This window comes from Dasypus novemcinctus, chromosome 19, assembly GCF_030445035.2.
Source record: "Dasypus novemcinctus isolate mDasNov1 chromosome 19, mDasNov1.1.hap2, whole genome shotgun sequence".
In the NCBI taxonomy this organism is placed as follows: Eukaryota; Metazoa; Chordata; class Mammalia; order Cingulata; family Dasypodidae; genus Dasypus; species Dasypus novemcinctus.
In genome coordinates, this window is record NC_080691.1 from 75191988 (window position 1) to 75204618 (window position 12631).

Genomic DNA, 12631 nt, shown 5'->3' on the forward strand with positions numbered 1-12631 from the left:
TTTATATAATGGGTATTTATTTGGGGTAGGAGCTTATAGATACCAGGACATAAAGCATAAGTTACTTCTGTCACCAAAGTCTATTGGGAGCAAGATGGCTGCTGACATCTGTGAGGGTTCAGCCTTCCTGGGTTCCTATGTTCCTGGGGCTTGCTCTTCTCTGGGGTAAAGTTTCCTTTATTCCTGGGGCTGGCTTCTCTTTCCTCAGCATGCTGACTTCTTGGGGCTGCAGCTTAAGTTTTGACATCAAACTCCAACATCAAAATGCCAACATCAGTAACCCTCAACTCTGTTCTTTGCCCTGCCTTTTATCTGTGAGTCACCCTAATCATAACTCAATCATGCCCAGTTGCAGATCAGATTACAAACATAATCCAATATTTCTTTTTGGAATTCATTTCAATAATATTACACTGCTACAGGGAATAATAATAAAGACTTCTTCAGGTGCCTTGCTCAGAGCCTAAAGCTTGGGAAACTTTTGACTTTGGTGTGCAAGGACTCAACGTCAGAGAAACGTCATTAGAAAGCCAGTGTTTTATTAAGCTTAAAATTAGCTTTCACTAATTAATGCCCTTCAGGATAAAATTTGTGTTTAACCTGACTTGATGCTTGGACAGAGATACTAAAACCTTTTCAGCTAAAAGAGGAAACTAATATTAATTACTAAACTTCACTGTGTGTCAGCAACCTTCCTTAGTCATGCTGGCAGATTCACTAATTTGGATGGTATTCACATATATTTACGCTATGTCTGTCATGCAGGCCTTGTTCTAAGCGACCCACACTCATCCTTACACCTCATCCTCTCCTACTCCTGCCCAGGCTCAACCTCAGAACTGGTTTGTTGTAAGGTGCCCAGTGAAGAAAGCCAGATGTTCTTGGGCCTCTACAGAAGAAATTGCGTCGGCAAGCTGAGCAAACAATTCTGTGTCCCCTAGATTCACTTCCAGCTCCCCCAACTCAGATCCCATTCCTTGCCAGCCCCCTGGACTCCTTCCAGTTCATGCAGGGAACAACAGAAATGGAGAAGCAGCCTAGGCCCTGCCTGGCAGCGCGGGGGAGACAGGCTTGGGGTGGGGTAGAAGAAGGTTCCCTGCCCGGTTCCTTTCATACCCGGAGGGCCCAAGAGGTGGCCCACCTTTTCAAGTCTCAGAGGCTGCGGAGCAGCGAGCTGCCGGGCTCTGGCACCTCCCCTTCCGGCTGACCCGCCCGCTCCTGCCTCTTTCCCTTCCGCTGCTGAGGCGGCGGGAGCTCAGTCTGTGCCGACAAACCTGAAGTCCTGGGCGGGAGTCGGCTGGCGAAGGAGAAGCTCCGGTAACGGAGCGGCAGCGAAGTTAGTCAGATTGCGACGTTGGTGCCGGTACCCCGCTGAGCCTGCCCGCTCCTGGCACCGGGAGCCTGCCGTGCGAGGTGGCCCGAGGCGGAGGCAGCAAGTGAAGCTGTGAGATGAAGCCTTCCAGGACAAAGCTTCAGGCAGCTCCCTGATCTCGGGCTCCAGCCGCCCTTCCTAGCCCACCATCAAGCCGACCCCAACTACCTGTGCAGCATACTCGGTCACGTCATGATCGCCCAAGTGGTAGGTGCTATGTGGGGCCCCCCGTGTCGGGCGGGAAGCCTAGTTGTTTGCCTTCCCTACCCGCTCCAGCTTTGGGGACACAGGTCCTGCAGCCTTGGCTGTGCATCCGCCTCATGGGCCAGGACCCTGCTCTGGCAGCCCTTCTTCCTAGCAGTGTACGGGGCAGTTCTTCAGCCTGTGCTGGGGATCCCTTCCCTGGCATGAGATGGCCAGTCCCCTCCCCAGACCCTCAGGAATGGAAGACTTAATATTTGGACTTTGTGATGCATGCAGCATGGCACCGGGCTATCGCTGTCCAAGGGGCACTAAAGATCTTAGTTACTTGTGGCATGTTTTTGTTCTGCACAACTTCTACCTTCCCAAATGGGTATTTCCCTCTCAGTATCTACCGCTGGGGATTGGGTCCTGTTTCCTCCCCAGCACCTAGAAGAGTGTGGGGCATATGATATGCCCAACAAATATTTGTGGAATGGAGAAATGTAGCCGAGAAGCAGTAGGACAGCCCAGATCTTCCACAAAGTCTTCAGTTTATATTGCAGAGTTGTTTTTTTTTTTAAGATTTATTATTTATTTCTCTCCTCTCTCCCCCCCTCCCAGTTGTCTGCTCTCTGTGTCCATTTGCTGTGTGTTCTTCTGTGACCGCCTCTGTCCTTATCGGTGGCACTGGGAATCTGTGTCTCTTTTTTGTTGTTGCCTCATCTTGCTGTGTCAGCTCTCCGTGTGTGAGGTGCCACTCCTGGGTAGGCTGCACTTTATTTTGTGCTAGGCAGCTCTCCTTACAGGGTGTGCTCCTTGCACATGGGGCTCCCCCACGCAGGGGATACCCCTGCATAGCACAGCACTCCTTGTGTGCATTAGCACTGCGCATAGGCCAGCTCCACACGGATCAAGGAGGCCCAGGATTTGAATAGCGGACCTCCCATGTGGTAGGCTAATGCCCTATCCATTGGGCCAAGTCTGCTTTCCTATATTGCAGAGTTTTGACTCCTCATAATTAGCCTAAAGAGAGAAGTCTTTCTTGAGTCCACTGCCCCAGCACAGTGGCTAGAATTGCCCAATTGGTACCCAGAATTAAATCATTTGGAGAGGGCGGCCAGTGTTGGAGGTAACAGAAACAGAGAACTTTCTGTTGGACTTGTCCATAGTACAGCCATTTCACAGGGTCTTTCTGATCTGCCCCTGTCTTGTGGTTTTGTAGCAGGCCTCTCTGGGCAGTTACTTTGCTCTGTTGTGGATAGGGCATGCTGCAGCTCAGAAAAAAACTGTGCCACCTATGTTCCCAATCCCAGGTAGACCTTGCTCTGAGGCCTGTTAACAAAAAACCTCACAACCAGAGGTGAAGTTTGCACAAAGCTGCAATGTATGTGTATTTTGTTTCTTTCAAGGATTGGTCATCTTGTGCTTACTTGAGTGCACAGATGAACATTCCTTTAAGTAAAGGTCTCAGTGTTTATAACTCACAGAAGCATAGATTGTTTTATATTTCTTCTGGGTCAAAGGCTTGTTCTGCTGATGACTAGAGAGTAGTTTTGAAGGATTCTAAGGAAGGACAAATGGAGCAGGTTATCCCTATGTAGAATTTTAAACTGATCTTTTTTTAAAAATAAATATTTAAAATTTAATTGTCTTTTTTAAAGAGGTATATAGACCACAAAAAATGTTACATTAAAAATATAAGAGTTTCCCATTTACCCAGTGTCCCCCAAATCCTCCCACATCAACAATCTCTTTCATCATTGTGGCACATTCATTGCATTTGGTGAATACGTTTTGGAGCACTACTACACTGCATGGATTATAATTTACACTGTAGTTTACGTTCTCCACCAGTCCATTGAGTGGTGGATAGGAGAATATATAATGTCCTGCATCTGTCCCTGCAATATCATTCAGTACAACTCCAACTACCAAAAATGCTCCCGCATCATACCTTTTCTTCCCTCTCCCTGACCTCAGCAACTACTGTGACTACTGTCTCTACATCAATGATACAATTTCTTCCATTGCTAGAGTACAATAGTTCTATAGTAGAATTCCAGTAAGTCCACACTAATGCATATTTTATTCCTCCATCCTGTGAACCCTGGGATGGTAATGTCCACTCCACGTCTAAAATTGAGAGGGCGCTTAGATCCTACATCACTGATGGATGCAATTTTCCTGTTTGCATTTGTAGACACTCTCAGTTCCCTGGTGTGGTGTTTGACCATCTTCACCTCCCTGTTAGCTGCCCTGGATAAGTCCAATGAACTGGAGAGTAGGTGTTAACAACTTTGCTGAGGCTCAGGGCCTAGCTAGCACATGGCCAATACAGAGATTCAAGTCTCCTGAATATACAGAAAACCCAGCACCATCCAGAAGTTCAGTAAAAGTGACAGAAGAGGTGTGTGTAGAATGATGACATCTGAGTCCAAATCCATCATACTCAGGAGCACAAATTCCAAAGTACAGTCCACTGGAAAGGCATTGACCTCCAGAGCCATCTGCCATGACCATAGAGCCTGTGTGTGTCCATAGCCCTCAAGGAGCACCAGTACCTGGGGTTGTATCTATTTTGGCTGTCTCTGAAATTGTGCTGAGACATGCATAAGTGCATACCCTCTGATAACCTCCTGACTCATTTTCAAGTCTCTTAGCCATAAAAACACATTTGTCTTTACCATTTCCCTCTTTTATTCAAGGGCTTTTTCTAGTTGCATCACCAGCTGGTGATTGGTAGTAATCCCTCGACACCAGGGAGGCTCATCCCTGGGAATCATGTCCCACACTGGGGGGAAGATAATACATTTACATGCTGAGTTTGGCTTAGAGAGTGTCCACATTTGAGCAATATGGAGGCTCTCAGGAGGTAACTCTTAGGCATCCTGCAGCTCAAGGCCTAGGTGAAATGTCAAGCCCACTGGCTCATAAGCATAGTCATCAGTATCAAGGGCACATCATGGGACCACCCCTCTTCACTGGTGTTTGCCCTTGTACTTGAGGGATTGTTCCTGTGCCATACAGCAAATTTTATCTAGTTTTTGAGGAACTGCCAAACTGTCTTCCAGAATGACTGGATACTTCTGCATTTCCACCAGCAGTAGATGAGGGTTTCCATTCCTTCACATTCTCTCCAACACTTGTAGTCTGGTTTTTTTAATAGTGACCAGTCTAATGGGTGTAAGATGGTATCTCATTGTAGTTTTGAATTGCATTTCCCTAATAGCTAGTGATGTTGAGCATCTTTCCATGTGCTTTTTAGCCATTTGTATTTCTTCTTTGGAGAAGCATCTATTTAAATCTCCTACCCATTTTTTAAATGGATTGTTTGTCTTTTTATTTTCAGGATATAGGATTTCTTTATATATGCTGGAAATTAGTTTCCTATTGGATATATGGTTACCAAATATTTTTTTCCCATTGGGTAAGCCATCTTTTCACTTTCTTGATAAACTTCTTTGAGATGCAAAATGCTTTAATTTTGAGGAGATCCCATTTATCCATTTTTTCCTTTGCTGCTCTTGCTTTGTTTATGAAGTTCATAAATCAATTTCCTATTACAAGTTTCTGTAGATGCTTCCCTACATTGTTGTCCAAGGCCTTTATAGTCTTCGCTTTTATATTTAGATCTTTGATTCATCTTGAGTTGATTTTCTTGTAAGATGTGAGATGATCATCCTCTTTCATTCTTTTGCATACTCATCCACTGCTGGTAGGAGTGCAGATGATCCAGTCTGGAGGACAGTTTCGTGGTTCCTCAAAAAACTAGCTATAGATTTGGCATATGACCCAGCAATTCCATTGCTGGTTATATACCCAGAAGAACTGAAAACAAGGGCACAAACCAATATATGCACACCAGTGGTCATAGCAGCATTATTCATTATCACCAAAAGTTGGAATCGACCAAATGCCCATCAACAGATGAATGGATAAACAAAATGTGGTATATACATACATACAGTGGACTACTACTCAGCTATAAAAAGAAATACGGTACTAATACATGGAATAGTATGTATGAATCTTGAGGACCTTATGTTAACTGAAGCAAGCCAAAATTTAAAGGACACTTACTACATGACCTCTGTGATATGAATTAAGCCGATCAAGCTGTCTCAGAGAGCTAGAGACTGGCTACTTGGCTTACAGGAAATGGGGGGAGAGGAAAGTTGTGAACTTTCAGCTACATGGGTGAAATCTATTACAAAATTGAGCTAAACTGACCTTTTGCAGTGAGCTGGAATGCTCTCAAATACATATTAGTTTTGTATTTAGGTGTTGCTGTGGACAACATGAATGGGGGAGTGGGGCCCAGGTGAAATGCAGGGCCTTTGGTAAACTTGCTCTGTTTAGGCTGTGGCCTTTTATTAAATTTAAACATTTTATTTAAAATAATGCATACTAAAGATATATTTTTATACCTAAGCATAATAAAATATAGTTTGTAGGTAGATTTAAGTAATTCACATAATTGTAGGTGGATCTTCACAAGGATGCTCTTCAATGTGAAAAGTTTTGTTAAACTTTTTGATATTTTGTATGATGATTCCCAGTCAAGGGCCTTCTGAAGAGCAAACTACAGGGCAGAAGTAGTCAAGAATCTGAAATAGTGATAATTTCATAGTAGCAAGGTTTTTGGTATTTCAAATTCTATGAACTTTACATAGAAAATATTACTCAAATCTTTCGCACAGATATGTTACCTCAACTATAGCTCCTTATTTTTGTTAGAAATAGTCTATTTTTCTCAGGCACCCAGTCATTTTTCAATATAGTACTCTATTTTCCACAATAGTCTTGCATTCTTCATAGTACATCTGCTCAGGATGAAATTAGTTCACACAGAATTCCAGCCTCCTTGAAACATCTACTGTATTTGTTCAGGGAAATATAGGGCCAAAATAGGGGCCAGTTGAAAAAGCTTAATTTTCCTGATTGAGAAAGACATGATGTATTCAAAACAAACCTAGAAATATCGGTACTGGTCATCTTTGACTACCTCTGTTGATAATATTTCAGAGGTGCCTTTTAAAATGAACCATCATATTGGAGCAGACATATTATATATATTTATAAGTAATCTTTAGGTAATTCTGTTATGTTTTGAGGAGGAGGAAATGCCACTAGATTTCTTTTGCTTTGTTTTTTCCTTTGTATTCTCAAAGCATGTATATTTAAACACTAAGACAATCACAAAGAAACCTACAATTAGATGTTTTTTCAATTATCATTTCAAATGCAATAATTATGGTATTGAATTCTACAGGATCCAATGAAATGGAATTATTCAGAACAGCTGTAGTGAACAAATATTTACTTGTAAAATGCTACCCTAGATATTGTAGTAATACAAAATTTCAATAAGAACATCAATTAAATGATAGCAGTTAAACAAAAATGAGATAAATCAAAACTACTTTTTAAAAGCAAAAAACCCAGGTATATATCTTGCTGTAGTTGAGGAGGGGCAGAAGTCAGCAGCTTTGAAAACTGAATCAAAGCTTCAGGCTCCTGAAGTTTGCAGTTGGAACAGTAGAGAGAGTAGGGCCACCTGGGGAAAATGAGGCTTCAACTCTACTTTTGACAATATTCTCTGTTGTAATCATTTTTTTTGATTGCGCTTTCTCTCAGTGGATAGATTTTCTGACTGCTAAGATGGTTGCTCATTCGGCAGACTTTTGATGGCCCCTCTAATATCTCCAGTCACTTGATTTTCTTCACATGTATTCTTTAATAATTCTTGTTTTGCTCCTTCTGACTTTTTAGAAGAAACACTTACATTCACAGTATTAATAACTTTATTCAAGTTAACTTCTGATTGATATAGGTGTTCTCATTTTCTGATTCTCTTTTTTCCAAATTCCAAGTTGCTGTCACCCATGCAATCTTTAAAGTGGTGAGGCAAATTTATGCTCTTCAGGTCAGTTTCACTGAGAGATTTTACCTTGCACTCTTTATCCTCCACAGCCTCTTTCATTCTTGCATTGAAGTGTTCCAGCACTTTCTTCTGTTTTCAGTTTTTTTTTTAAAGTCCTTTCTTCTTTTGCTGCCATCCCACAGCTTCTTGAGCATTCACTTGTATATTTTTCTGAAGAAAAGTGTTTTCATTCACACCAGTTGTTATTTTCTTCTGAAGTTGTTCTTCATTCATTTGAAATGCTTTTAAGGTCTTTATGTTGCATCAGTCACTTGGAATTGGAGGGATTCTGCTGCCTTGTGGAGAGACTGAGTCTGTTCTTGATGGTGAGCCATCATCATTCCATTAGGCTGTGACCTTATTAAAAGTAAACAGAACTTGGCACTGACAAAGGTGAACCAACTTTTCTTGCAAAATATTGCTATATAGTAGTTTGTACAAAATGTTTTCACTTCATTGCTGGGAGTTTCTTACCTAAGGTCAGGGATGGAAGCCAGTGGTTTTTTTATTCTTGCCTTTTTGTAAGGTATTATTTTGTTACAGTACTTTACTTTTCATCTAGAAGTAATTTTGGGCCCAGCTCCTAAGATCCTGTCCAACTCTGCCAGTTGTCTAATCTCTAGAATTTTAAAAGTGAGAGGTTATGTGTATGTGAGAGAAGAGATAGGACCAGTTTGAAGGGTGTGGCAATGTGCAGCAGTTTTCTCTGTACTTGGCTTTTTAGCCTTAATAAAAATCAGGGATGGGAGCAGATATGGTTCAAGCTGTTGAGCTCCTTCCTCCCATATGGGAGCTCCTGTTTGGTTCCCAGTGCCTACTTAAAAAAAAAAAAGAGCAACAACCTAAAACAAATGAAAAACAACTCAGGGAAGCCAATGTGGCTCAGTGGTTGAGCATTGGCTTCCCACATACGAGGTCCTGGCTTCAATCTCTCAACCTGGGTACCCCCCAAAAAAACATCAGGGGCTTTAGGGGACACTCCCTTTGTCCCTTCCCTGGAAAACTCAAGTAATTTGATTCTACATTTTAACTGGAAATGAAAACAGATTGTTATAAAATCATCCTAAGGTCTTAGAAAGTTCAGAATCCCATCAAGAAATATGGATATTTCCACTTCAAATCCTGTGATTTTTTTAGAAAATTTTGACTTTTAAAAATCTGAGTTTTAAAAGATTTTTTTGCATGTGTGATTTATGGCCTATTACAACCTGTTGATCCTTGCTATCAAAAGGTGTACCATATACCAGCAGCCTCTCCAAGTGAGAGCTTGTTAGAAATGCCTCACCCCAGACCTTCTGAATCATCGTAGTCATCAGGGTTCCCCAATTGATGCACATGCCCATTAAAGTATGAGAAGTACATTTCTGTAAGGTTTTGTGCTAAAATCTCAGATGGATGAGAGCCATCAGCTCTCAGAACCATTTAATAATCCACTTCAAGGCTGAAATATTTCTGGAAAAGGAGGCTGCACCTCCATCACAGGATTAAATGATGAGAGAGCATGTAGAAATAGCACCTAGCTTCTTCAATTGCTTTGTAGTAAAGGTTAGCTATCACTATTGCTAATTAATATTCTCTGTCTCTGAAGAAATTTGGTAAGAATGTCACCCCCAAATCATTAAGATATATTTATATTAATGATACTTGTTCACTAATGATTTAAAAGTTAAATTGACATTTTAAATGGGATGGTATTTGATAGTAAAACAAATCTGAAATATGAAAACTAATCAGTGGAATTACATAGATCTCTTTAGAAAGTGAAACCCATACTTGTCTCTTAGTGTAGAGAAAGTCTCCTACTGTTATAATACATTAAACAATAGTAATGTATTTTTTGTGGAAATGAGTTAATTTAAACTAATTTGAATTAGCTTTTTCCTACTCATAGGTCTGAATTCTTTGAAAGCTTATTGTATTTTAGCTCCCATACATCATTTTATGAAATAGTTAATGTAAATCTTATGGTTTTAAAAATCTAGGTACTTAGTGTTAGTTTTATAATCTTGATTGAAAGCAGAATTTTGCTTTCCAAGGGAGGAATACTGTCATATATACTATAATATAAGGCCCTGGATAATAATGACAGCTATCATTTAATGTGGCTTACCCTACTGTTGTCACTTTATGGATGAAGAAATTGCACAGCAGCTGTAGAGGTCATTCAAGGTCACATGGCTAGTGGATAGTGGAGTTGGGATTTGAATCCAGGAAGTCAGGTTTCTGTGTACTCTTCAGTGCCTTCTGCATGCATCATTTTGAGTTGTTCCACATAATGGTACAGAAGACCCTGAGCCCAAGCATGTTTCTGTGACCCTTGGGAAAGAACCTAGACACCTGTGTTGGTGACTTTTCACATGCCTAAGTGGCAGAATTATAAGAATTTCCATTTCTTTGTGGGCATGTGGTCTTCTAGGTGTGCAGCGACTCAGCTGACAGGCCAGCCTGCTTCTGGTGAAGGAGAGGGCAGGGTTTCTCAAAAGTGCCAGGAGCAGAATCAGCATTTCAGTTTGGGAATGATCCTTCAGGGAGCTCTTGTAGCTTCAGATCTTTTCCTTGAGTGACTTTAATGACCTTCTGATATTGCATTCGTTAAGGAATTCTTATATCTTTAAGCCAAGTAATAGAAGATGGTTTTAAGATTGAGATGTTTATCTGCTGATCTTGTAACCTCTTAATCTCATTCTGTCAGTTTACTCAATGGGCGAACATAGATGGTAATGACTAAACTTTTAAGGAATTGTCAGAAATAAAGGGTTAATGCTTTCTTAGGTAACTCATGGACAAATTAGAGTATTTCCATTTAGGGTTTGGGTATGACACATCAGTTTGTTGGAAACCTTTTCAGTTTTTCATGTCCATGCTAATCAACACAGAATCCATGAGGGGTTCCTGCTGGCTGGGTATATGCTGGTGCTGGGTGAGGACAAAGATTTGGTGATAAGTGAGGTAGGGAGCTTCACAGTATTAGATTCTCAGAGCCACCATAAAATGCCTTCTTAAGTACCAAGTGCACTTAGGCAGAATGTTACCTTTGGCAGTTAGTTGCCTTTCTGACCAGGGACTTGGAGTCAAATAAATCCTACCAGAAAAGAAAAGTTATAACCACTCTTCACATTTTTATGATGACTGAAAATAGTAAAATTATCATCGAAAACTTTGGAAAAGAGAATAATTGTTTTACAAGTCACCCCCATTATACCCACGGCCCATAGAATCACCTTTCTTTAGAGGTATGTATGGAGGGTAGAGGTTTGAGAATGTGGACTCTCTCTCTTAAACAAGAAACTTGGAGAGGTTTGAGAACATGGACTTTTCTTTTTTAACTGTGAGACTTTTGGAAAGCTGCTTATTCATGTCAGACCTCAAGCAGGTCTCTTCACGTGTAATCTGGGGATAATGATAATACTACCTGTGTTTTACAGTCTCTTGAGAATTAAATAAGTCTATATGCCCATTCTTTAGCATAGCATCTCACATAACAAACTATCAAAACTTGCTTCAGTATAAACTATCTCTTGAATATTTCTAGGAAATAAAGCCAGGGTCGAAAGGAGACTTTTCACTGTATAATTTTTCCTACCTTTTTGAATTTTGCAACAAAAATAGGTATCTTCCATTCAAACATAACTAAGGCAATATCATGTTATTATCTCTATCTTAATGTAGATTAGCCTTAAAGCAAATATATTGAGCATAGTCTTTATTCTTTTATTTGTTGTCTTTACTTTGTAATTTGGGTATACTGGGGAATGGAATTTGGGAATGTTTTAGATAATGCCTCTTGAACAAACTTGAAGGTGATACTTCCTTTATCAATAAATTTTTCCTGTTAAAAAACAGGCATTTTTCAAACTCATAGAGGAAGAATTTAGAATACAGGTTACCAGGAGATGAGACAAATATTGGGAATATAGAGTTAAGACTTATAATTTAAAGAGTGTCTAGTTGGAAAGATGGAAAATTTTCATAATAGGTGATAGTGATGGTAGCATAATATAGCAAAATTAATTAACAGCACTGTTATACATTTCAGTGTAATGACAGGGGTAAGTTTTAGGTTGTATATATGATTAAAAAAAAACAAAAGCCAACTAATAGGCATTCTGCTGGCATATCACTATAGCAGGTACTTGTATTTTTGTTGAAGCTAATGGTAAAGTTTCTTCTTTTTAAAAGGATTTTCACCATTTTATTTATTAGTTAAAATAATTGTGACACAGTATGTCCTGTTTGGACAAAAGCATTATTTCATTCCCAGGACCCAGACTGTGTACAAGAGGAATAAAAAGAAGGGTAAGATGATAAGAGATTGGGTTCATGAGCAGGTGGAATTTCAGCAGGCAGAAGGAAGGAGGATTGACTGAGAGAGATGGAGAGTAAGAGAGCAAGGCACCCCTTGCCTGGGAAATGGCTGTAGCATCATGTGTGGTGACAGAAAACTCAGTACATAGGCTTTGACAAATGTATAGTGTCATGGATCTGTCATTACAGTATCATATGCAACAATTCCAATGCCTTGAAAATGCCCTGTACAACTGTAAAACTGTATAGCACAAAGTGAAAACTATAATGTAAACTATAGAACCTGTTAACTAGCAATGCTTCAATATTAGTTCATCCATTGTAACAAATTACCTCACTAATATAAGATGTTAATAATAGAGGAAATCATAAAAGTGTTTTGGGTATTATATGGGAATTCTCTGCACTTTTGATATAACTTCTATAATCTAACACTTCTCTATAAAATTTAATATTAAAAAATAAAATCAAATAAGATTAAAAAAGCAAAGCATTAGAAGGAAGAAGAAGAAGAAAAAAGAAACCAAATCAGGGTGCTAGGTAGCTCATTGCTATTGGGTTGTCACTGCTTACAGGCCTTCTCAGTGGCCAGAGCTAAGGAATATATGAATATTTATACTGTATTTATATATCTATATATACATACATTTACATAAAGACAATTATATATATATTAATTTCTGTATATATGGAAAACTGCAAATCCACATAAGACCACCTCCTTAATTTACAGGATCCGGTAAAAATGAAAAGTGGGACCCTTTTGTTCTAACAGCAGGAAAAAAGGTGCCCCAATAATGATATAAAAATATAAAAATTTTTCATTTCTTTCACAGCATCTTTACTTT

General features: G+C 39.8%; 1 protein-coding gene across 2 annotated transcripts in view; it reads left to right on the forward strand.

Moving 5' to 3' along the window:
- Nucleotides 1–814: 814 nt before the first annotated feature.
- The window catches only part of LOC101446133 (zinc finger protein 596), a 131786-nt gene continuing 119969 nt past the window's right edge, over nucleotides 815–12631 (forward strand). The window contains exon 1 of one of the 2 annotated variants that reach the window (XM_004449373.5): nucleotides 815–1579. The gene's annotated coding sequence lies outside the window, so the exon portion shown is untranslated. The remainder of the gene's footprint in view (nucleotides 1580–12631) is intronic. The other variant, XM_058281951.2, reaches the window with a different exon arrangement.